The sequence below is a fragment of the Lithobates pipiens genome, unplaced genomic scaffold, assembly GCF_037356315.1.
Source record: "Lithobates pipiens isolate NorthernLeopardFrog02 unplaced genomic scaffold, aLitPip1_a1.2 Scaffold_25, whole genome shotgun sequence".
Classification (NCBI taxonomy): Eukaryota; Metazoa; Chordata; class Amphibia; order Anura; family Ranidae; genus Lithobates; species Lithobates pipiens.
The window spans coordinates 219,332,376-219,357,095 of record NW_027507787.1 but is presented as its reverse complement, the minus strand read 5'-3'; the positions used below and the strand labels follow the sequence as shown (position 1 = coordinate 219,357,095).

Below are 24,720 nucleotides of genomic sequence, written 5' to 3'. Positions count from 1 at the left end.
TTATTACACTCCAATTCGAATCCTGTCGCATGTTACTATGCACCGATTCGTTCTGGCGTGCCCAGCTGCTACGCCTCATTTCAGTACATGCGCCAGAGACGGATTCATTATTTGCTACCGTCAGTCCAGTCGTTGAATCTTGTCTCTGTCATGGGATATCATTTCTGTCACTTATTACACTCCGATTCGAATCTCGTTGCATTTATTTGATGCACCGATTCGTTCCGGTGTGCCCAGCTGCTACGCCTCATTTCAGTACATGCTCCAAAGACGGGGTTCATTTGTTAGGTGCTTGGGCTCGTCGTCTGATTCCAGTCTTTGTCATGGGTTTCATTTCATTTCACCTATCACGTTCCGGTACGAATAGTCATGTTCATGGACCAAATTCGTTCCGGCGTGCCCCAGGAATGGCCTCATTTCAGTACATGCTCCAGGTTCCGTTTCGTGCTCGGTCGCAAGTTTGTGGCATGGCGATTCGGATCTCTGTCATGGCAGATTCACTCATTTCACGGTCACGTATTACTTCCCGCTTCTAGTCCAGTTGATTCTTCAACGTTGGATTCTTATCGGGGGGCCTTGCTCATCAGCCTCATTTCACCAAAAAAAAAAAAAAAAAAAAAAAAAGGGGGGAAGGAAGAAAAAAAAAAAAAAGGGGGGGGGGGCGGTTCAGGGGGGTGGGAAAGAGGGAAATTTATTTCCTTCTTTGGTGTCGTTTATCTCGTGTGTGACGTCTCACTTCCACTGTTAGCTAGCCTTCGTCAGGTGGGAGTCTCAAACAAACTTCACCTTCATCTCCTCAGGTCAGTCGAGTTCAGTAGGTCCAGCCTGCACCTGGTCAGACGGTGCCTTCTTAGGTAAGCATAATCATCTAGCAGGGAAATGCCCTTCAGCAAAGCTGCCTTCTTTGAAACAGGTATTTCTTTAGGAGTCTCCAACCAGTTGTAATCCATCTCACCCCTTATAGGTCCGTATTAGGAGAAAGAATCGCATCAGAGGGCTTGTGGCCTCGTCAGACCCAATTTCCGCCACCATGTCCCAGGCCGGCAGCGAGGACCTCACGGCTCCATTGTCTCCATCCGGTTCAGAGAATGGCAGCCAAAGGGCCTTCAGAGCTTGGACCATTCCCAGGCTAACAGCCGAGCTAAGACGCAGGGGTGTCCCCTTTCCAGCAACAGCCAGAAAGGCAGAGCTTTTCCGGCTCCTGTTTCCTCCTCCCGCGGCGGTGGAGGCTTCTACTCAGCAGGCCTCCTTAGGCTCCATCGCCTCTTCTATCTCCCAGCTCCACACCCTGGTGTCATCCATCACGACCTCGATGACAGATCTGCAGGGCCGAGTAGCCCTCCTCGAGACCCAACCCTCTGTTTCTCCGCCTGTACCAGCATCCCTACCAGTTGTGAGCCCTCCTGCAGGTATCCCCGGAGCTGCACCGATAGTGTACCCATCTCATATGGTGTCAGCAAACATCAGGAAGGACATCTTAGAGGGAAAGGACGTCAATTTGGCTTCCCTGCTGATCTCAATTCATGAGCTGGCAGAGAATAAGGCCTATACTTGGGGGGACGTATCAGTGGTCCTCAAAGCTAAGGACTCCAGATTAGATAGGAAGCTCTCAGTTACTGAGTTTACCTTAGCTTTTGGCATGATGAGGGACATCATTTGCTCAGCCTCCCCTGGCAGGAGGGAGGAGCTGGATCGGTACCTCCATGTGGTAGTTGACCTGGGCTACAAATACGGCGGATCTTCTTTTTATGACTACCACCGATCCTTCTCCGCTAAAGCAGCCGCCAGGCTTTCCCAGTTCCAGACCCCTACGGATTGGAGCACCATGGACACAGAACTGTTCTGCCGCCACTTCGCGGGGCTTCGGTCCCCTCTGTGTACAATCTGCCAGTCAGCAACACATACTGCGGCCTGGTGCGCTACCTCAGTGGCAGCCCCGCCCTTCGTCGGCCCATCTACCTCGGGGGCCGCTCAGGGCCTGCAAGTGCCAGCTCGCCCGCCACAGACCGATAAGCTAGGGCGCCCAGTTAAGACCATGGGCGGTGCTTCGATCTGCAATAATTATAACAGTGGGTCGTGTAATTTCAGCCAGTGTAGGCTGCTCCATGTGTGCACCCAATGTCATAGAGCTCACCCCCGGCTCATGTGCGAGATCAAGCAGCTCAAAAGGTCCTGACTAAGCCGGCTCAATGTGTCGTGGCTTAGCGTCTACCTATCCAGCCACCCTACCCCCTCACTGTCCACCTTCCTCGTCCAGGGCTTCACGGAAGGCTTTCACACTGGACTCATCTCTCTTCCTCACGTCACACACGAGTGCCAGAACCTCCGCTCAGCAGCCACGGATGAGCTAGCCATCGACCAACTGCTGCAATCTGAACTAGATCAGGACTTTGTCATCGGCCCTTTCGTACAGCCCCCATTCGTCACCTGGCGAGTCAGCCCTATTGGGCTTGTCAAGGGCAAGTTCTCTAATAAACTCAGATTGGTTTATGATTTGTCAGCGCCTCATTCCTCTACGGTCCCCAGTCTCAATTCCCTTATTCCCTCTGAGGAGTTCTCCCTTAAATATGCATCAGTAGACATGGCCATCCAGGCCATTCTTAAGACAGGCACAGGTACCTGGCTCTCCAAGGCCGACATCTCAAATGCTTTTAAACTTCTTCCTATCCATCCTTCCCTCTGGTGCTGGCATGGAATCAAGTGGAGGCAGCAGTACTACTTTGCCACTAAGCTCACGTTCGGGTCCAAGAGTAGTCCTTGGCTCTTCGACACCTTCGCACAGGCTCTTGCTTGGATCTTGTTACATGTAGCCCAGTGTCGGGAAGTCATTCATTATCTGGATGACTTCCTGCTGATAGAGCCGCCCGGCTCTCCCCCACAAGATCTGGCTAAGTTGAGGGGAGTCTTCAGTAACCTTAATGTCCCCATTGCGGAGCACAAGGTGGAGGGTCCGTCGCAGGCTATCACCTTCCTCGGGGTCAGCCTAGACACTAACACCATGCAGGCCAGCCTTCCCCCGGATAAACTGACCCGCATCAGGACGGTCCTGAGGGACTTTACTCATGCCAGGACTTGTACCAAGAGACAGCTCCAGTCCCTCCTTGGTATGCTCAATTTTGCTATGCGCATCATCCCCCAGGGGCGCTCGTTCGTGTCACGCCTGCTGGCCTTATTATCCCACTCTCAGGACCCGGAGCAAGTACTCAACCTGGATTCCGCGGCTATTGCAGACCTAGCCATGTGGGAGGAATTCCTGTCCTCCTGGAACGGAGTGTCCCTGTTCGTCCCCTCCGTGTCCGCCCTTTCACCTCGGGTGGTGACCGACGCAGCGGCCTCCACGGGCTTTGCGGCTATTTTGGCAACCTCTGGCTCGCAGCCCCCTGGCCTCCACAGATACTGGCTATTCCTGGCTTCACTGAGACGTCCTCCCTGTTTGAGCTATATCCCATTGTAGCCGCTGCACACACCTGGGGCCGCAGCTGGTCAGGCCAGACGGTGGTCTTTTCTACAGATAACCTGGCCACTGCAGAGATTGTCAATAAAGGCAGGTCCAGATCTCTACAGATTATGTCCTTCCTGCGGCGACTGACCCAGCTCTCATTATTGTTTCAATTCAACCTTCATTGTTCTTTTGTCCCCGGCAAATTTAATCAGGCGGCGGATGCCCTCTCCCGCTTTAACTTTGTTTCGTTTTTTGATCAGGTACCCGGAGCCGGACCAACTTCTGCAGCTATCCCGGACTGGTCTCAACTGACATTGGATTAGCCCCGCACTTGTCAGCAGCGACTCAACTTATTGATCACTCCCTCTCAGACAATACCCGCAAGGCCTATCAGTCGGCCTGGAGGGCCTTTACTCGCTTCATATCATCCCACAATACAGAGACCTCCCGGGTCAAGCAAGTCCTTGCCTTCCTTTCCTACTGCCATTCGGACTTGGCATTATCGTTCAACACAATCCGATTGTACTTGGCCGGGGTACAACACTTCACGTCCCTCCAGGACCCTACTAAGCCCTCCTTATTCACCTGTCACGCCGTCCGGGCACTCATGCGCGGCATTCAGAAACGTCGGCCGGTTTCCAGCATCAAACGGCTGCCTATCACGGGCGAAGTATTCAGGGACATGTCAGACATTCTGGCCTCCTCACCTTTCGGTCTCCATGTCAGTGTCGTCCTGCAAGCAGCCATACACCTGGCCTTCTACGGCTTCTTGCGGCCAGGCGAGTTTACCTGCAGTAGCCCCTCGGCACGTATGCTGTGCAAACACCATCTAGTAAGGTTTGAGGACCATTTCATCCTACATTTAGCGGTCTCAAAGACACAGCAGCTTGGCCCAGGTACGGACATACATCTCTATAAGACCCACAACCGCTGGTGTCCGGTCGCTGTCCTCACCCGCTTGCTGACCCTTTTGGCCGATCAACCAGGGACTGGCCCACTTCTCCCCTTTCACTCCAAACCTCTCAACGCAGCCCAGTTCGTGGAGCATGTCAGGATACTCCTGGGCATCCTTCACCTCAATCCTGCGCACTACTCGGGACATTCGTTTCGCATCGGGGCAGCTTCAACGGCCTCCCGCCAAGGGGTCCCGGTCCACGTCATCAAAAAGTTGGGTAGATGGAAGTCCTCCTGTTTTGCCCGTTATGTACCCAATCCGCAAGTTGAGATGGCTCAGGCCTTTGTCAAACTTACCCAGTAACAATCTTGGTTCAATAAAATGCATCCCCTACCTGAGTGTTTTGCCCCCTTATTTTGGTATACCGTACGTTAGACCAGGGCACACTTTCAGGTCCATTTCAGGTAGCGAGTTTATGTTGTCCTTGTCTATCATCCTTGTCCGTATCGGTCAGAGGGCTCTTCACCATAAATAGAAAGGCCAGTATGGTGGCCTGAAATTATGGGAGGAGCCCGGTGGTGTATATAACCTGCCGTCCGCCTATCTTCCTCGTCGGTTCCGGTGCGCGATACCCGCCCACCCGTCCCCTTTTATCAGGCCTTCACTCTAGCATACTCCTCATATGAGTACTCATTTCACCCATTTCATATTCATTTCATTTTAGGGTATGCCCCCTTATTTTGGTATACCGTACGTTAGACCAGGGCACACTTTCAGGTCCATTTCAGGTAGCGAGTTTATGTTGTCCTTGTCTATCATCCTTGTCCGTATCGGTCAGAGGGCTCTTCACCATAAATATATATATATATATATATATATATATATATATATATATATATATACACACACACACAGCATCTCACAAAAGTGAACACATTTCTGTAAATATTTTATTATATCTTTTCATGTGACAACACTGAAGAAATGACACTTTGCTACAATGTAAAGTAGTGAGTGTACAGCTTGTATAACTGTGTAAATTTGCTGTCCTCTCAAAATAACTCAACACACAGCCATTAATGTCTAAACCGCTGGCAACAAAAGTGAGTACACCCCTAAGTGAAAATGTCAAATTTGGGCCCAAAGTGTCAATAATTTGTATGGCCACCATTATGTTCCAGCATTGCCTTAACCCTCTTGGGCATGGAGTTCACCAGAGCTTCACAGGTTGCCACTGGAGTCCTCTCCAACGCTTCCATGATGACATTACAGAGCTGGTGGATGTTAGAGACCTTGCGCTCCTCCACCTTCCATTTGAGGATGCCCCACAGATGCTCAATAGGGTTTAGGTCTGGAGACATGCTTGGCCAGTCCATCACCTTTACCTTCAGCTTCTTTAGCAAGGCAGTGGTAGTCTTGGAGGTTCAGAGCTTCACAGGTTGACACTGGAGTCCTCTTCCACGCTTCCATGATGACAGAGCTGGTGGATGTTAGAGACCTTGTGCTCCTCCACCTTCCATTTGAGGATGCCCCACAGATGCTCAATAAGGTTTAGGTTTGGAGACATGCTTGGCCAGTCCATCACCTTTACCCTCAGCTTCTTTAGCAAGGCAGTGGTAGTCTTGGAATTGTGTTTGGGGTCGTTATCATTTTAGAATACTGCCCTGCGGCCCAGTCTCTGAAGGGAGGGAATCATGCTCTGCTTCAGTATGTCACAGTACATGTTGACATTTATGGTTCTCTCAATGAACTTTAGCTCCTCAGTGCCAGCAGCATTCATGCAGCCCCAGACCATGACACCTCCACCACCATGCTTGATTGTAGGCAAGACACACTTGTCTTTGTACTCCTCACCTGGTTGTCGCCACACACACTTGACATCATCTGAACCAAATAAGTTTATCTTGGTCTCATCAGACCACAGGACATGGTTCCAGTAATCCATGTCCTTAGTCTGCTTGTCTTCAGCAAACTGTTTGTGGGCTTTCTTGTGCATCATCTTTAGAAGAGGCTTCCTTCTGGGATGACAGTTTTGCAGACCAATTTGATGCAGTGTGTGGCATATGGCCTGAGCACTGATAGTCTGAACCCCCACCCTTTCAACCTCTGCAGCAATGCTGGCAGCACTCATACATCTATTTTCCAAAGACAACCTCTGAATATGACGCTGAGCACGTGCACTCAATTTCTTTGGTCGACCATGACGAGGCCTGTTCTGAGTTGAACCTGTGCTGTGGTCTTGGCTACCGTGGTGCAGCTAAGTTTCAGGGTCTTGGCAATCTTCTTATAGCCTATGCCATCTTTATAGAGAGCAACAATTCTTTTTTTTTCAGATCCTCAGAGAGTTCTTAGCCATGAGGTGCCATGTTGAAGTTCCAGGGACCAGTATGAGAGAGTGAGATCGATAACATCAAATTTATCCACCAGCTCCGTAATGTCATCATGGAGGAGTGGAAGAGGACTCCAGTGGCAACCTGTGAAGCTCTGGTGAACTCCACGTCTAGGAGGGTTAAGGCAATCCTGGAAAATAATGGTGGCCACACAAAATATTGACATTTTGGGCCCAATTTGGACATTTTCACTTTATTTTGAGGGGACAGCAAATTTACACTGTTGTACAAGCTGTACACTCACTACTTTACATTGTAGCAAAGTGTCATTTCTTCAGTGTTGTCACATGAAAAGATTTAATAAAATATTTACAAAAATGTGAGGGGTGTACTCACTTTTGTGAGTTACTGTACTAGCAGGGCTCCAAACATTACAACTAAAAAGAGCAACCACTCACAGCTTGTTTAACCCCTTCAGATCCACGCTATAGTAATGACGACCACAGTGCGGACCTACTTTGCGGGGAGGGCATCAATAGATGTTGTCCTGTGCTTGAGAGGCTTGCGCGCCCCCTGTAGGGTGCACAGGGCACGCTCTGTGATCAGAGAGTCGATCAGACTCTGCTGATCACAGATTGGAATAAGGGGTCGATCCCGACCCCTTACCACGTGATCAGCTGTTAGCCAATGACAGCTGATCATGTGATGTAAATCGAGACGGTAATTGGCCAGTGCAGCCTATCAGTGCCCTCAGTGCCACCTCATCAGTGCATATCAATAAAGGAGAAAAATTACCTGTTTGCAAAATCTTATAACTAACTATGAAATATGATTTTTTTTTCAAAATCTTCAGTTTTTTTGTTTGTTTAGCAAAAAATAAAAACCCCAGTGGTGATTAACCACTTGCTTACTGGGCACTTAAACACCCTTCCTGACCAGACCAATTTTCAGCTTTTGGTGCTCTCACACTTTGAATGACAATTACTCAGTCATGCAACACTGTACCCAAATGAATTTTGTGTCCTTTTTTTCCCACAAATAGAGCTTTCTTTTGGTGGTATTTGATCACCTCTGGGGTTTTAATTTTTTGCGCTATAAATGAAAAAAGACCGAAAATTTTGAAAAAAAACGCATATTTCTTTGTTTCTGTGATAAAATTTTGCAAATTATAATTTTTTTTTCATAAATTTTGCCCACAATTTATACTGCTACATATCTTTGGTAAAAAATAACCCAAATTATTGGATATTATTTGGTCTTTGTGAAAGTTAGAGAGTCTACAAGCTGTGGTGCGGATCGCACAAAATTGATCACACCTGATGTACTGGTGGCCTATCTCATTTCTTGCAACCCGAACAAGTCAGGAAAGTACAAATACCCCCCAAATGACCCCTTTTTTGAAAGTAGACATTCCAGGGTATTTACTAAGATGCATGGTGAGGTTTTTGATGTTGTCATCTTTTTCCCACAATTCTTTGCAAAATGAAGATTTTTTTTTTCTCACAAAATTTTTAATGTAATAGGTTATTTCTCTCACATGGCATGTGTATACCACAAATGACACCCCAAAATACGTTCTACTACTCCTCCTGAGTATAACGATACCAAATGTGTGAGACTTTTACACAGCCTGACCACATACAGAGGCCCAATATTGAAATAGCACCATTAGGCGTTCTAGGGGCATAAATTACACATCTCATTTCTCAACCACCTATTACAGTTTTGAAGGCCCTGGAGCACCAGGACAATGGAAATGCCCACAAAGTGACCCCATTTTGGAAAGCTAACACCCCAACGTATAATCTATGAGGCATATTGAGTCGTTTGAATGGTTCATTTTTTTTCCAGAAGTTTTGGGAAAATGTGGAAAAAAAATGAAAACGCATTTTTTTATGCAAAGTTGTCCATTTATAAGATATTTCCAACACATAGCATATACATAGCAAAAATGACACCCCAAAATACGTTCTACTACTCCTCCTGAGTATAACGATACCAAATATGTGAGACTTTTACACAGCTTGGCCACATACAGAGGCCCAACATGCAAGGAACACCATCAGGTGTTCCAGGGACACATAGCATGCACATACCAAGAATTACACCCCAAAATACATTCTGCTGAGAAAAGAGTAAACAAAAGATTACCTGTGGTTTTAGCAGCGCAGTTGTCCACAGGATGATAGCACTGGTCCAGGCAGCAGGCAGGGACTTGGTCAGCAAAAGTGAACACAATTTTCCAGGCAACAGGCAGGTATACTGTCCATAGTCAATATTGGCAGCAGGCAGGGATACTGTCCATATACAGTCCAAGGTCAGTGCAGGCAGAGATCATCAGCATTGCCAAAATATTGGTCCTGGTAGTAGGCAGGAACATGGTCCATCCATGTGCTGTGGTCAGTTCATGCGACAGGCAGAGGCATGATGGTATAGGTCCTACAGGCAGCAGGCAGAAGTAGGGCCTTGTTCAGGACAGAATGGGGATAGGGGTAGAGGCTTCTCCCACCCAAATCTCTTTGAAGCCTCCGAGTCTCCAGACCCTAATCTAGGAATGAGAAAACAAAGGAAATTGTCTTCTTCATCCAAAAAAAACTATTCTGGAGCCCCTCACATATGTGAGACCCCTGTTATGAATCCCACTAGTCCACAGAGGGTACAAGATCAGTCCAAGAGGCAGGCAAAAGGCATGGTCAAACAGTCCAGGGTCAGTTCCAGATCAGGCAGAGGTATGTACAGAATCAGTAGGCAGAAGCATGGTCGAATAACAGTCCAGGGTCAGTTCCAGATCAGGCAGAGGCATAAACAGAATCAGTAGGCAGAAGCGTGGTCGAATAACAAGCCAGGGTCAGTTCCAGATCAGGCAGAGGTATGTACAAAATCAGAAGGCAGAAGCGTGGTCGAATAACAAGCCAGGGTCAGTTACAGAGCAAGCAGAGGCATAAGGGGTTTGAAGGTAAATGGCAGGAAGTGAGGGTTATGGTTACCATACTTCACTAATAATTCACTGAAGTATGGTAACGGCGGAAACAGTCACCTATGCAGAGGCCTGGTTGGGAAGGGCATTGGGCACAGTGATAAGTGGTGTCTCTTCTCACTCCTCGTTTGCTGCACACCCGACATTTTTTCTGATGTCTTCGGCCTGTTGGTCTGGGAGGGATTTTGTCAGGAAAGTGGCGTTCAGAGAGTCTGCTAATTACATCGGATCGAATGTTTTGTGGTGGGCCGTTGGGGTATATAAGGGCAGTGGTGATTTCCTCCTGGTAGCCAAGGAAGGGTATGGGTCTTTCTGTGGACTTACGATAAATGACATATGTGTTGTATATGGCCAAATTAAAGAAATAAATTGCAATTTTTTTATACCACTTGTATGTTCTTCTCGTGGCAAGATAGGGTTCGAGCATCTGGTCGTTCAAGTCGACACCCCCCATGAACATGTTGTACTCATGTATACAAGTGGGTTTTAGTATTGGGCCATCCCTCCTGGTGATCTCAACAAAAGTGTTGTTGTGGATCGAAGAAAGCATGTAGACATCCCTTCTGTCCCTCCACTTCACAGCCAAAATTTCCTCGTTCCGTAAACTCGCCGCTTCGCCTTTTCTTAGCCTTTTGTTGACGAGGCTTTGAGGAAAGCCCTTCCGGTTCGTTCTTACGGTGCCACATGCTGGAGTTTGCATTCTATGGAGGTTGCGGAACAGGGGTAAACTGGTATAAAAATTGTCCACATACAGATGGTAGCCTTTCTCCAGGAGTGGGTTTATGAGTTCCCAAACAACTTTTCCACTCGATCCGATGTATTCGGGGCAATTAGGGGGATGTAGCTGGGTATCCTTCCCTTCGTATACCATGAAGGAATATGTATACGCTGTGGCTCGATCACACAACTTATACATTTTCACCCCATAGCGGGCCCTTTTGGAGGGAATAAATTGCTTTAGGCCCAGCCTGCCAGAAAATTTTATCAGGGACTCATCCACACATATGTGTTGGTCTGGGGTAAACAACTGGGGGAAAATCTGAGAAAAATAATTTATTAGCGGCCGAATTTTGTAAAGTTTATCAAAATTTGGGTCATTCCGGGGAAGGCACTGGGTATTGTCATTAAAGTGTAGGAATCTCATTATCGTTAGATATCTGGTCCGGGACATTATTGAGGAAAAGATGGGCATGTGATAGATGGGGCGGGATGACCAATATGCACATATTTCATTTTTATTGTTTAGTCCCATACAAAATGTGAGGCCCAAAAAAATTTTAAACTCCTCCACTGTTAGGGCTCTCCACTTGTAGGGACGGGCATAAGAGGACGTTGGGTTGCTTTCAATAAATTGTTAGGCATATAGGTTGGACTGGACCACAATGGATTCAAGCATGTCCTCTGTAAAAATTAGGTGGAAAAAGTCCATCAGGGAAAAATTGTGTGTGTCCACCTGGACTCCTGGGTTGGCAGTGAAAGGGGGAACGTTGGCTTCTCCTGAGTTAGGAGGAAGCCACAAGGGGTTCTGGAAGGAATAGGGAAGGCTGGCATGGGACCTAACCCTTTGGGGCCGAGTTGACACCCCACTTGTACGTGGCCTTTGCCGAGGTACTGTGGTGCCGGTGGATGGCACTGGGTTGCCGGTGGATGGCTCTGCGGTGCTGGTGGATGGTACCGCCTCCTCACCAGTGCGCCTTCGTCTGACGGGCGGACTATCATCTTCCTCCTCTGAGGCTGTCATGGTACCGCTGCTGAGGACAGGCTCGTAGTCCACGTCAGAGTCACAATCTGAATATGAGGAGGAATCCGAAGCGGAAACCTCCACGTTGCTCTCGTCGGCTGCAAGGATATCATATGCCTCCTCAGCTGAATATAATCTTTGTGACATTTTTATTGATCACAAATGGCACTGACAGGTGACGCTGATCTGGCAGATGACACTGACAGGTGACGCTGATTTGGCAGATGACACTGACAGGTGACGCTGATGTGGCAGGTGACACTGACAGGTGACGCTGATTTGGCAGATGACACTGACAGGTGACGCTGATGTGGCAGGTGACACTGACAGGTGACGCTGATCACAGGTGACACTGACGTGGCAGGTGGCACTGACAACACGTGGCACTGACAAATGGCACTGGAGGCAGATGGCACTGGAGGCAGATGGCACTGGAGACAGATGGGGCTGACAGATGTCGCTGGCAGATGTCGCTGACAGATGTCGCTGACAGATGGCACTGGGGCTGGCACTGGCAGATGGCACTGGCAGATGGTGCTGGCTATTTGCTCTGGCAAATGGGGCTGGCAGATGGCACTGCGGCTGGCAGATGGCGCTGGCAGGTGGCACTGGCAGGTGGCACTGGCACTGGCAGGTGGCACTGGCGGCACTGGCAGGTGGCACTGGCACTGGTGGCACTGGTGGCACTGGCACTGGCGGCACTGGCACTGACGGCACTGGGGCTGACGGCACTGGGGCTGATGGCACTGGGGCTGACGGCACTTCGGCTGAAGGATGGCACTGGCGTTGGCAGGTGGCACTGGCAGGTGGCACTGGCAGGTGGCACTGGCAGGTGGCGCTGGCACTGGCGCTGGTAGGTGGCACTGGCACTGGCGGCACTGGCGCTGACGGCACTGGGGCTGACGGCACTGGGGCTGATGGATGGCACTGGCAGGTGGCACTGGCAGGTGGCACTGGCGCTGGCAGGTGGCGCTGGCACTGGCGCTGGTAGGTGGCACTGGCGGCACTGGCGCTGACGGCACTGGCGCTGACGGCACTGGGGCTGATGGATGGCACTGTCGCTGGCAGGTGGCACTGTCGCTGGCAGGTGGCGCTGGCAAGTGGCACTGGCGGCACTGGCACTGGGCTGACAGATGGCACTGGGCTGACAGATGGCACTGGCACTGGGGCTGACAGATGGCACTGGGGCTGACAGATGGCACTGGGGCTGACAATTGGCACTGGGGCTGACAATTGGCACTGGGACTGACAGACAATTGGCACTGGGACTGACAGATACAATGTATCACTCACAGATCCGCTCTCCCTCCTCACACGCTGTCTCTGTGTGAGGAGGGAGAGACACGGCAATGGGAGATGATCTCATATGTTTACATTTGAGATCATCTCCTATTGGCAGCTTCGATCACTCTGTGAACGGCCGCTTTGATTGGCCGTTCATGGCGATCTGTATTTGCCTGTCTCCGGGAGACACGGCGAATACAAAACTTCCGCGATGCGCGCCCCCGGCGGCGCGCATTGCGGAAGTAAACACCAGGCCGTCCAGGGACGGCCAGGCGAAGGAAGCCGCCCGCTCTAAGGCCGTCATTCGGGTGGGAAAGCGGTTAAATACCACCAAAATAAAGCTCTATTTGTGGGAAAAAAAGGATAACAATTGAATTTGAGTACAGTGTTGCATGACCACGCAATTTTCATTCAAAGAGTGAGAGCGCTGTAAGCTGAAAATTGGTCTGGGCAGGAGGGGGGTTTAAGTGCCCAGTAAGGAAAATGTTAAAGTAAATTTATTTATTTTTTATTTATTCGTGTTTTTATAAAATAGATTTAAAAAGACCTAAGCCTCAAATCATTGAATTTAAATATTGATTTTTTTCTTTGATTTCATTTAGTTTTGGCAGCCTAACTGGAACAGTCAGTATGCACAGTCCTCAGCATCAGACTTTGTTTCACTGATCCCTAAACCCATTCTAGATATTCATTCTCTACTATTCCAACCCTGATCAAAGAGAATCCTTGTAGCAGGGCCGTCTTTAAGGCAGGGCAAAAGGGGCAGCTGCCCTGGGCTCTCTGATTGTTGTGGGGCCTAAAGCAGCTGCCTCACACTTGCCAACTATCCCAGTGTAAATTCCCTTGTCCCTTGAAGTTTTAGTCCTGTACTGTGTCCTGATATCTCAGTGTGAAGTGATGGTACTAATGCTGCCCAGCTCTGCCTTATTGTTGTGTACAGATGACTCACCTGCAGACCCTGTGTTTACATGTAAATAACCGGCATTCATATGTAAATATTGGCAGCATTACTAAGTAAATAGATGCGGCTGGCAGCAAGGATATGTAAAAAAATCCCCTGCAGTGAGGAGATGATGTGCTGTAACCTCTAGAAACCAATCAGTGAGCAGTATTAATTAACCGTAATCTCTAGCAACCAATTAACAAGCAGAAATCATTTTCTGTAACTTCTAGCAACTAATCAGTGAGCCGTAATGTGTGCTGTAACCTCTAGCAACCAGTCATTAAGCAGTAATGATATGCTGTAACCACTGGCAACCAATTGCAATTGCTGATCTGATACAGTAAACTGATTTTAAGTCTAGCTGCTATTTATTGTATGTCTCAGAGAAGGTGGAGAGCAAAATTGCATGGGGGGGGGGGGGGGGGGGCAAGAAAAAATTTGCCCAGGGTCCAATCAATATTAAAGACGGCCCTGCCTTGTAGCCTCTAAAATGCATTGGCACACTTTATTTAAAATAAATAATGCCTACTCTAGACTTTTTCCAGTGGAATGGCTTCCTTACATATATAGTTACATAGTAGGTACATCAAGAGTTATTGTTTTATCTCTGGAGTTGATCCCCTTTTTAATGCATGCCAATATTCTGTTTGCTTTGTTAGCAGAAGCTTGGCATTGCATGCCATTGCTGAGCCTATCATCTACTAGGACCCCCAGGTCCTTTTCCATCCTAGATTTCCCTCCAGAGGTTCTCCCCCCAGTGTATAGATCGCATTCATATTTTTGCCACCCAAATGCATAATTTTCCATTTTTCTACATTAAACCTCATTTGCCATGTAGTTGCCCACCCCATTCATTTGTTCAGATCTTTTTGCAAGGTTTCCACAACCTGCAGAGAAGTTAACTCCAATTATCTTCCAATTTCTTTTAATATACATTTTTTGCCATAAAAACAGCCGTCTGGTCAAGCATTTTCTAAATCTCAGGTTTACTAGCAAAAGTGTGCCCGTTCCAGGAAAAAGGGACTTAATAAAGGAGGCTACACCCTCCAAAACATGTTATCGTAGCAACAGCTCAGACACCCCATCAGCAGCCAGCTGCTCACATCACGTGACCCCAAGCACATTTTCCTGTGCATGTAAACTCTCAGTGTGTGTGACATCAAGCACAGTGGCAACTGAATTTGATCCGGGACTGCTGCCATATCCACACTGTCAGTTGGAGCTAATATCAAGAGCGGTGAGAGAATTTCTGATTCGTGTTTTCTTGTGAGTGCATTTTTATCTAGTTTTTATCATAAAATAAAGGGTATTGCTCAAGAGCCTGTGCGCTCTTCTCTCTTGTTTGTGCATTCCAGGAAAAAACAAGTTAGGGGCAGCTGGTCTTGTGGCAGATGTGATGGTGAAAGTGAAGCAGACCCTTAAAACATGATTGTGGGGAGCATAGATTTCAGGCACAGTGGTCAGGGTCAGTTGGTATGCAGGCATGGTGGTGTAAGTTGACCGTACACATGTGCATTGTGAGGGAGGGTGGTGGCAGAGTGTTTGGTGTGGGATGGGTGAGTAGGATTGGATAAAGAAGAGTCAAGAATTAAGAAGTGGGAGCTGCCCACAATTAAAGTACATTCTGTATATACAATGGTTGCTGAACACACAGCAAAAAAGGTTCCCCTGGATTTATTTATTTTTAAATGTTGGCAACTATGCAAGAAGCAGCAGAGTGATCTTTCTGTCCTGAAGGATATTGTATGAATTATGGGGGTAACCCCTTGTGCTATTTTATTTTTATATTTCCCCTATTAACATCTTCACCAAAATGTAATCTAGGGTTGAAGATATAGATGAAGGCCTACAAACAGAATGAAACAACTGGGAGCTGTCATTTTAAACACACTGTCAGTTTTGCAGTAATAGGTTGTATACATCATACAGATGTGCCTCTTCACAGGTTGGGCCACAACTTTCCCCTGGCATTTTATTTAGTGGAGTCTTTCAATTTTTTATTTTTTTTTTATTTTTTTTTATCAGACGGAATGTTTATTGAAGTATCAGCACAATACACTTGTAAATGAGAACATGGATATGGTACACAGAAGCATCTTTTGACAAACACAACATCTCAAATTGTCACATAGGTTAAAATGAAATGAACAAACCAGCATATTAGTCAATCCTACATCTTCACTCATAATATAATATACTAACAGTTTTCAGCAATGCTGTAAAACACCTACATGGGTATAGAGGGTAGGCAATCATCAGGGCAGCCATCAGAACTTTTTGGGCCCCTTACACAGCTTTAGACCTGGGCCCCCCGACCCCCCCAGCCTGACCAACAACATTCCCCAGGGCTTGCCTATGGGCCAACCTACAGAATCCCCCCCCCCCCCACACACACCTGTATATATGTCAGCACCCCCCCCCCCCCCCCACACACACACACTTGTATATATTTCAGCCACCTCCTCCCACACACACAACTGTATATATGGCAGCCCCACATACACAAATCTGTACACACACAAGCCTCTGGCCTCTCCCTGTACACAAGGAGCCCCCTCCCTTACCTTCACAGCCCCTACTTGTAACTTCCTACCTGGTCCCACCCCTTTTTTACAAAGCTGACATGTTGCTGAGAAGCATAGTACAGGCAGATCACTGTCACACGAGGGGTGCACATGCACATAGTAGCCAGAGGTGGCAGTAAAGAGCTCAATGTCTAAAATCAATGACACAAGAACTGCAGAAACTGTGAGATTGTTTCTATACTGCACAGCACTGATCCCCTTCACCCGTCATGCCTTCTTCTGGCCCAGGCAGGCCCCTTACAGTTGTAACAGCTGTACCCCCCTGAAGGCGGCCCTGGCAATAATTGCTCCTCAGACCTCCTCCCAGAGCAAATTCAACTAAAGAAACTAGACGGTAGGAGGGAGGGGGGTGTGGGTGACCAAGATAGTAAATAAATTGCATAGTAAGTACTAGAAAGATGGAAGTAGGAGGGGGGCAGAACCAAAAGGGTTTAGAGAGAGTAATTAAAAGCAACCATATATCTTAACACGAGGGAATAATAGATGTTCATAATAAAACACAAGGCAGGCCTACCAGCTGTTCATATTGTGTCTGGCCTGAACCCAGACCGCCCGAATTTTGTAAAATTTCTTCAGACAGTTAAGTCCCGTATATATAAGCTTGTACAGGGGCAAAGTAGCATGCTGAAAGCATGGGAGGATCCGGCAGTTTCCATTTCGACAAGATATCCTTGCATAATAATGATCACAGAATTCAAATAACTTGTGTGTTGTGCTTATTAGTGGGTAGGTTATCAGTAATACCCAAAAGAAGGATAAGGGGGTCTGTTTGTAAGTCCAGCAACTACTTTGATGTCAGAAACTACTGCCGGCCAATAAGTCTGCATGAGCGGACATGACCACACCATGTGAATGAAAGTCCCCACCGACTACCTGTATTTTGGACAAAAGTTCTTTACGTTATGGTTGACTGATAGACTTTGAGGAGTGTAATACTGTACACCCTGTGCAGAAACTTTAATTGTACGAAACGGTCTTTAGCTGAGATCATAAGTGGGATGTATTGCAGCAGACCCTCGTCCCAGTCCTCCTCTGTCAGGGTAGGGATATCGCGCTACCAAGCCCGAAACACTGTTGTCATTTTAGAGGTATCTTTACAAGTAATGCCACATACACACGATCAGAAATTCAGCCATCAAAAGACCGATGAGAGCTTTTGGTCAGAAAATGCGACAATGTGTATGTTCCATCTAACTTTTGCTGGCCGAATTTCGGCCAGCAAAAGATCGAGAGCATGTTCTCAATTTTTTCGGTTGGAAAAAGTTCATATCCAAAAATGCGTTCGTGTGTATGCAATTCTGACGAGCAAAAACTCATGCATGCTCAGATTCAACATACGAGACGGAAGCTATTGGCTACTGGCTATTGAACTTCCTTTTTCTAGTCCCGTCGTATGTGTTGTATGTCACCGCGTTCTTGACAGTCAGAATTTGGTGCAAGACAGCGAAATTATGTTGGAATTCCGTTGGGAAAACCATCAAAGCTTTTTCCGGCCAAAATTCTGTTTGCGTGGACGTGGCATAAGTCTTACTTTACAAGTAAATAGATGATAAAGTCCTATCTATATATTTGGCCATAAAGAGAGATTCAGCAGAGTGTGTAGCAAGGCCCACCTCATCAGGAAATTGCGTCCGAACAGTATACCTGAAGAACATCCAGGGAGGAAACTTAAATTGATGTTTCATCTCTACAAACAAGAGAAGATATCCTTCAGACATAATGTGTCGCAATGTCTTGATTTCGTACCTAGCCCAGATCTGCAGATCTGGAACAGAACCTAAATGCGATAAGATGGGGTTACCCCATAGCGGAGTATGCGGAGATACAATACCAGGTTCATTAAGGTACAAAGTGACCTGTTTCCAGGCTACGATCGTTGTTTTCGTGGGTGTAGTAAACTGGGGGCTATATCTCGGATCTCTGTACACCAAATTGCTGAGTTTGGAAAATGATCCCATGAGCGCTGCCTCCAAGTTTACCGCTGGGTTGGATTTATCCTGAGCAAACCACCACCTCACAGTGACCAGTAGTGATGGACGAACTTCCGACGGGACGTTTCGCGAACGCGAAACGCGAACGGGCACAAACGTTCGCGAAAACGACCGTTCGCCGCGGGCTCCATTGACTTCAATGGGAGGCGAATTTCGCAAACCTTTAGGTCGAATTTGCGGCCACGGGGTAATTATTAGGGGGTAGCACGTAGTCCCACCACCTGGACAATAGCATAATACATGTATGAGGTGAATTTGGGATCGATAACTACAAGCATTTTTTTTTTTATTTGGGAAATTGTTCTGACAATTCAGGACTATGGAGCTAATGAAGGCAATGGAGGAGAGGGAAGGTCAGGGACCAGGGTAGGCAAACAAGAGGGTGCAGGAGATACAGAGCACTGACAGCAGCACCGTAATACAGAGCACTGACATCAGCACCGTGACATACAGCGCTGACAGCAGCTCCGTGACATACAGCGCTGACAGCAGCTCCGTGACATACAGCGCTGACAGCAGCTCCGTGACATACAGCGCTGACAGCAGCTCCGTGACATACAGCGCTGACAGCAGCTCCGTGACATACAGCGCTGACAGCAGCACCGTGACATACAGCGCTGACAGCAGCTCCGTGACATACAGCGCTGACAGCAGCTCCGTGACATACAGCGCTGACAGCAGCTCCGTGACATACAGCACTGACAGCAGCTCCGTGACATACAGCGCTGACAGCAGCTCCGTGACATACAGCGCTGACAGCAGCACCGTGACATACAGCGCTGACAGCAGCTCCGTGACATACAGCGCTGACAGCAGCTCCGTGACATACAGCGCTGACAGCAGCTCCGTGACATACAGCACTGACAGCAGCTCCGTGACATACAGCGCTGACAGCAGCTCCGTGACATACAGCGCTGACAGCAGCACCGTGACATACAGCGCTGACAGCAGCTCCGTGACATACAGCGCTGACAGCAGCACCGTGACATACAGCGCTGACAGCAGCTCCGTGACATACAGCGCTGACAGCAGCTCCGTGACATACAGCGCTGACAGCAGCACCGTGACATACAGCGCTGACAGCAGCTCCGTGACATACAGCGCTGACAGCAGCTCCGTGACATACAGCGCTGACAGCAGCTCCGTGACATACAGCGCTGACAGCAGCTCCGTGACATACAGCGCTGACAGCAGCTCCGTGACATACAGCGCTGACAGCAGCACCGTGACATACAGCGCTGACAGCAGCTCCGTGACATACAGCGCTGACAGCAGCTCCGTGACATACAGCGCTGACAGCAGCTCCGTGACATACAGCGCTGACAGCAGCTCCGTGACATACAGCGCTGACAGCAGCTCCGTGACATACAGCGCTGACAGCAGCTCCGTGACATACAGCGCTGACAGCAGCTCCGTGACATACAGCGCTGACAGCAGCACCGTAAGCAGCCCCAGGAGGAAGTCAGCACAGCACAGGGATGGTGTGATCCCCTCATAATAAGAACCCCCAGGAGGAAGTCAGCACAGCACAGGGATGGTGTGATCCCCTCATAATAAGAACCCCCAGGAGGAAGTCAGCACAGCACAGGGATGGTGTGATCCCCTCATAATAAGAACCCCCAGGAGGAAGTCAGCACAGCACAGGGATGGTGGGAGCCCCTCATAATAAGAACACCCAGGAGGAAGTCAGCACAGCACAGGGATGGTGGGAACCCCTCATAATAAGCAGCCCCAGTAGAAATATGACACCGCTCAACCTCTTCAAAGAGGAGGGTAGGGGCATATAGTACGGTGTGCTTTTTTGGGTCAGGGAAGTGAGCCAAATGAATTAAGAAGGTCTGTGTGCTTGATTCCAAAAATTGTTTATAGACATATACATGGTCTACTGATCACATGTGTTGAATTCCTCCGAGATCCATGCCTCATTCATTTTTAGAAATGTGAGGTAGTTAACACTGTGGTGAGCTAGGCGAGTACGCTTATCGGTCACAATCCCCCCTGCTGCGCTGAACGTCCTTTCGGACAGGACACTGGATGAGGGGCAAGCCAACAGTTCGATTGCAAATTGGGCAAGCTCTGGCCAGAGGTCAAGCCTGCCCACCCAGTAGTCTAGGGGTTCATCACTCCTCAGAGCGTCCACATCGGCCGTTAACCCAATGTAGTCGGACACCTGACGGTCTAGGCGTTCCCTGATGCTGGATCCGGATGACACCTGTCGATGGGTCGGCTGAAAGAATGACCTCATATCCGAAGTCACCAACACATCTTCAAACCGGCCTCTTCTTGCAGGCGCTGTTGGATTGGTACCCGCAAATCCTTCTCTGGGAGTGGGAATTGCTCCTCTGCCAGCGCACGCAAAAGCAGAATGCAGCATTTCTCGAAGCAAGGCCTGGAAGTGCTGCATTCTGACAGCCCTCTGCGACGGCGGTAACATTTCCGCCATTTTGTGTTTGTACCGGGGGTCTAAGTACGTTGCCACCCAGTACTGGTCCTTGACCCTCATGCTTTTTATACGGGGGTCCCTATTAAAACACTGGAGCATGAAGGCCCCCATTTGCACTAAAGTGGAAGCGGTGTGGTGGCCTGGCTCCTGCTCATCATCCAGGATAATGTCGTCCTCTTCATTCTCCTCTCCCCATCCTCGCACAACAGGGATCCCAGAAAGGTTTAAAGCATGCTCTTCTTGCTCCTGCTCATCCGCCCCGGCACCATCCTCCTCTGACTCCTCATCAGACTCCTGTTGTTGACTTGTCTCAGATAGAGTAGCCCCCCCTGGGAATTCATCCAGCATTGCGACTTCCTCATCTTCCCGCTCCTGCTCCTCCACAGCCTGATCAATGACACGACGCAATGCACGCTCCAGAAAGAAGGCATAAGGTACCATGTCACTGATGGCGCCATGGCTGCGACTGACCAGTTTGGTGATCTCCTCAAATGGCCGCAGAAGTCTGCATGTGTCGCGCATGAGCAGCCACTGGCGCGGTGAAAAAAAACCCAGCTCCCCAGAACCGTTTCTTTCGCAGAGTTCATACAGGTAGACGTTAACTGCACGTTTCTGCTGGAGCAGCCTATCAAGCATATAGAAGGTTGAGTTCCATCGCGTCGGGCAATCGCAAATAAGACGTCTGACCGGCAGATGGTGTCGCCGCTGAATGTCAGCAAGGCGAGCCATGGCCGTGTAAGATCTTCTGAAATGGGCCGAGATTTTCCTTGCCTGCCGCAAGATGTCCTGGACCCCAGGGTATTTGACAAGGAATCGCTGCACGACCAAGTTTAAGACGTGTGCCATGCACGGCACGTGCGTGATTTTGCCCTGTTTCAATGCGCTAAGCAGATTGGCACCGTTGTCACACACCACTTTACCAACTGTCAAATTGAGCGGTGTTAGCCACTCATCTGCCTGTGAACGCAAAGCTGAAAGGAGTGCCGGGCCAGTGTGGCTCTTTGCTTCCAGGCACAACAGACGCAGCACGGCATGGCAACGTCTCACCTGGCATGTGGAATAGGTTCTGGGGAGCTTGGGCGGTGCAGTGGAAGAGACGCTAGCAGCGGAAAAGGAGGAGGCAGCTGAGGAGGAGAGGGAGGAGGATGGAGTAGGAGGAGGAGAAGAAGAGTCAGGCCTGCATGCAATCCGTGGCGGTAAAACCAAATCTACACGGGTGCCACGGGTTACATGCTTGACGGCCGTCAGAAGGTTCACCCAGTGGGCAGTAAAACTGATATACCTTCCCTGCCCGTGTTTGCTAGACCACGTGTCTGTGGTCAGATGTATCTTGGCACCGACACTGTGTGCCAGAGATACATTCACTTGCCGCTGAACATGGCCATATAGCTCTGGGATGCCCTTCTCTGAGAAATACTTCCTTCCTGGGACCTTCCATTGTGGTGTTCCAATGGCCACAAATTTGCGAAAGGCCTCCGAGTCCACCAGTTTATATGGCAGTAGTTGGCGGGCTATGAGTTCTGACAAGCCAGCCGCCAACCGTTGGGCAAGAGGGTTATCCGGCGTCATCATTTTTTTACGCTCAAACATTAGGCCCACGGAAGCCTGCCTTTTTGCAGAAAAATGTGAGCTTGGCGTGATGGAAGGTGGAGTGGAGGACAATTGTGAGGAGAGAGGAGAAGGAGAAGTAGAAGACGAGGCTGGACGGTGAGAGCCTGCAGTGTGGCTTTGTGTGTTCCGTTGCTCCCACTGGGCTCGGTGATGGCTGCTCATGTGCCTTCTTAAGGCGGTCGTCCCTAGGTGAGTATTGGGCTTACCGCGACTAACGCGTTGACTGCAAAGATTGCAGATGGCAACGCTATTGTCAGCAGCGGACACGTTAAAAAAAGCCCACACTGCGGAGCCATGTGCCGGTGTCCTGGGAGCGCCAGATGTGACCGTACATGGTCGATGACTCGCTCCTGATACATTTGCAGTCTGCTTTGTCCCTGCTGTGCAATGTAAGTCATTGCTGCTTCTCCTCCCTATCTGCTGGTCCATATCTCCCTCTGAACTCCCCTCCTCTTCCTCTCTTGTGGGCACCCACGTGACATCACTAGACACGTCATCATCAACGTCACCTTCCCCACCGCTATAAGTAGAGTAGGCAGCAACACCGGGGACCAACCTCCTCCTTGGGCTGATCTGGGTACTGGCGTCAGACTGCTGAGTAGCGCTTGTTGCTACCTCCTCTTCCTGATCCAATACCAAGAGTGGCTGCGCATCAGAAATGTCCTCTTGATATGGATCGGAAAATAATTCCAGTGACTCAAGCGGAAGGTATGTGGTGGTGGTGGTGGTGGTCGTGTTGTTGGTGGTAGTGTCTTTGGGGGTGCACATAGCAGAGAGTGAAGAAGAGGGTGCAGATCGAGAGGATGAGGAGGGTGCAGAAGAATAAGGCTGAGTGAGCCACTCAACCAAGTCTGGTGCGTCCTTTAAAGTAATTGAACGCACCTTCTGCAACTTCCCACTTTGGCTCAAGGCTGTTGCTCCTGCCCTACCCCTACCACCCCTGCGGAAGGGCCTGCCTCTTCCTCTGCCTGTCATTTTTTAAATCACCCTGTGACAAAACTCTTAGTCCCTATACCGCTGAAGGACTGCTGCAGTATAGGGCAGCGGTCAGCAGTAGTGCACGTCAACCCTATGTATTGTGGACCGATAGCGGTCCTTACAGAACAGCAGACTGTACTGCACTCAGGCCTATGTACCGTAGCACCCTATACCAAGTTACCAGTCCTTATAAAAACTTTTGTGGACCAAGCAGGTTGTGTGTTAGTGATTAGCAGACTGTACGTCAGTCCCTATACCAATGAAGGACTGCTGCAGTATAGGGCAGCGGTCAGCAGTAGTGCACGGCAACCCTATGTATTGTGGACCGATAGCGGTCCTTACAGAACAGCAGACTGTACTGCACTCAGGCCTATGTACCGTAGCACCCTATACCAAGTTACCAGTCCTTATAAAAACTTTTGTGGACCAAGCAGGTTGTGTGTTAGTGATTAGCAGACTGTACGTCAGTCCCTATACCAATGAAGGACTGCTGCAGTATAGGGCAGCGGTCAGCAGTAGTGCACGGCAACCCTATGTATTGTGGACCGATAGCGGTCCTTACAGAACAGCAGACTGTACTGCACTCAGGCCTATGTACCGTAGCACCCTATACCAAGTTACCAGTCCTTATAAAAACTTTTGTGGACCAAGCAGGTTGTGTGTTAGTGATTAGCAGACTGTACGTCAGTCCCTATACCAATGAAGGACTGCTGCAGTATAGGGCAGCGGTCAGCAGTAGTGCACGGCAACCCTATGTATTGTGGACCGATAGCGGTCCTTACAGAACAGCAGACTGTACTGCACTCAGGCCTATGTACCGTAGCACCCTATACCAAGTTACCAGTCCTTATAAGAACTTTTGTGGACCAAGCAGGTTGTGTGTTAGTGTTTAGCAGACTGTGCGTCAGTCCCTATACCGCTGAAGGACTGCTGCAGTATAGGGCAGCGGTCAGCAGTAGTGCACGGCAACCCTATGTATTGTGGACCGATAGCGGTCCTTACAGAACAGCAGACTGTACTGCACTCAGGCCTATGTACCGTAGCACCCTATACCAAGTTACCAGTCCTTATAAGAACTTTTGTGGACCAAGCAGGTTGTGTGTTAGTGTTTAGCAGACTGTGCGTCAGTCCCTATACCGCTGAAGGACTGCTGCAGTATAGGGCAGCGGTCAGCAGTAGTGCACGGCAACCCTATGTATTGTGGACCGATAGCGGTCCTTACAGAACAGCAGACTGTACTGCACTCAGGCCTATGTACCGTAGCACCCTATACCAAGTTACCAGTCCTTATAAGAACTTTTGTGGACCAAGCAGGTTGTGTGTTAGTGATTAGCAGACTGTACGTCAGTCCCTATACCAATGAAGGACTGCTGCAGTATAGGGCAGCGGTCAGCAGTAGTGCACGGCAACCCTATGTATTGTGGACCGATAGCGGTCCTTACAGAACAGCAGACTGTAACGCACTCAGGCCTATGTACCGTAGCACCCTATACCAAGTTA

At 49.0% G+C, this 24,720-nt stretch overlaps 1 pseudogene; it reads left to right on the top strand.

Moving 5' to 3' along the window:
- LOC143929824 (uncharacterized) overlaps positions 1-15,715 on the top strand; it is a 165,254-nt pseudogene extending 149,539 nt beyond the window's left edge.
- The last annotated feature ends 9,005 nt before the right edge of the window (positions 15,716-24,720 follow it).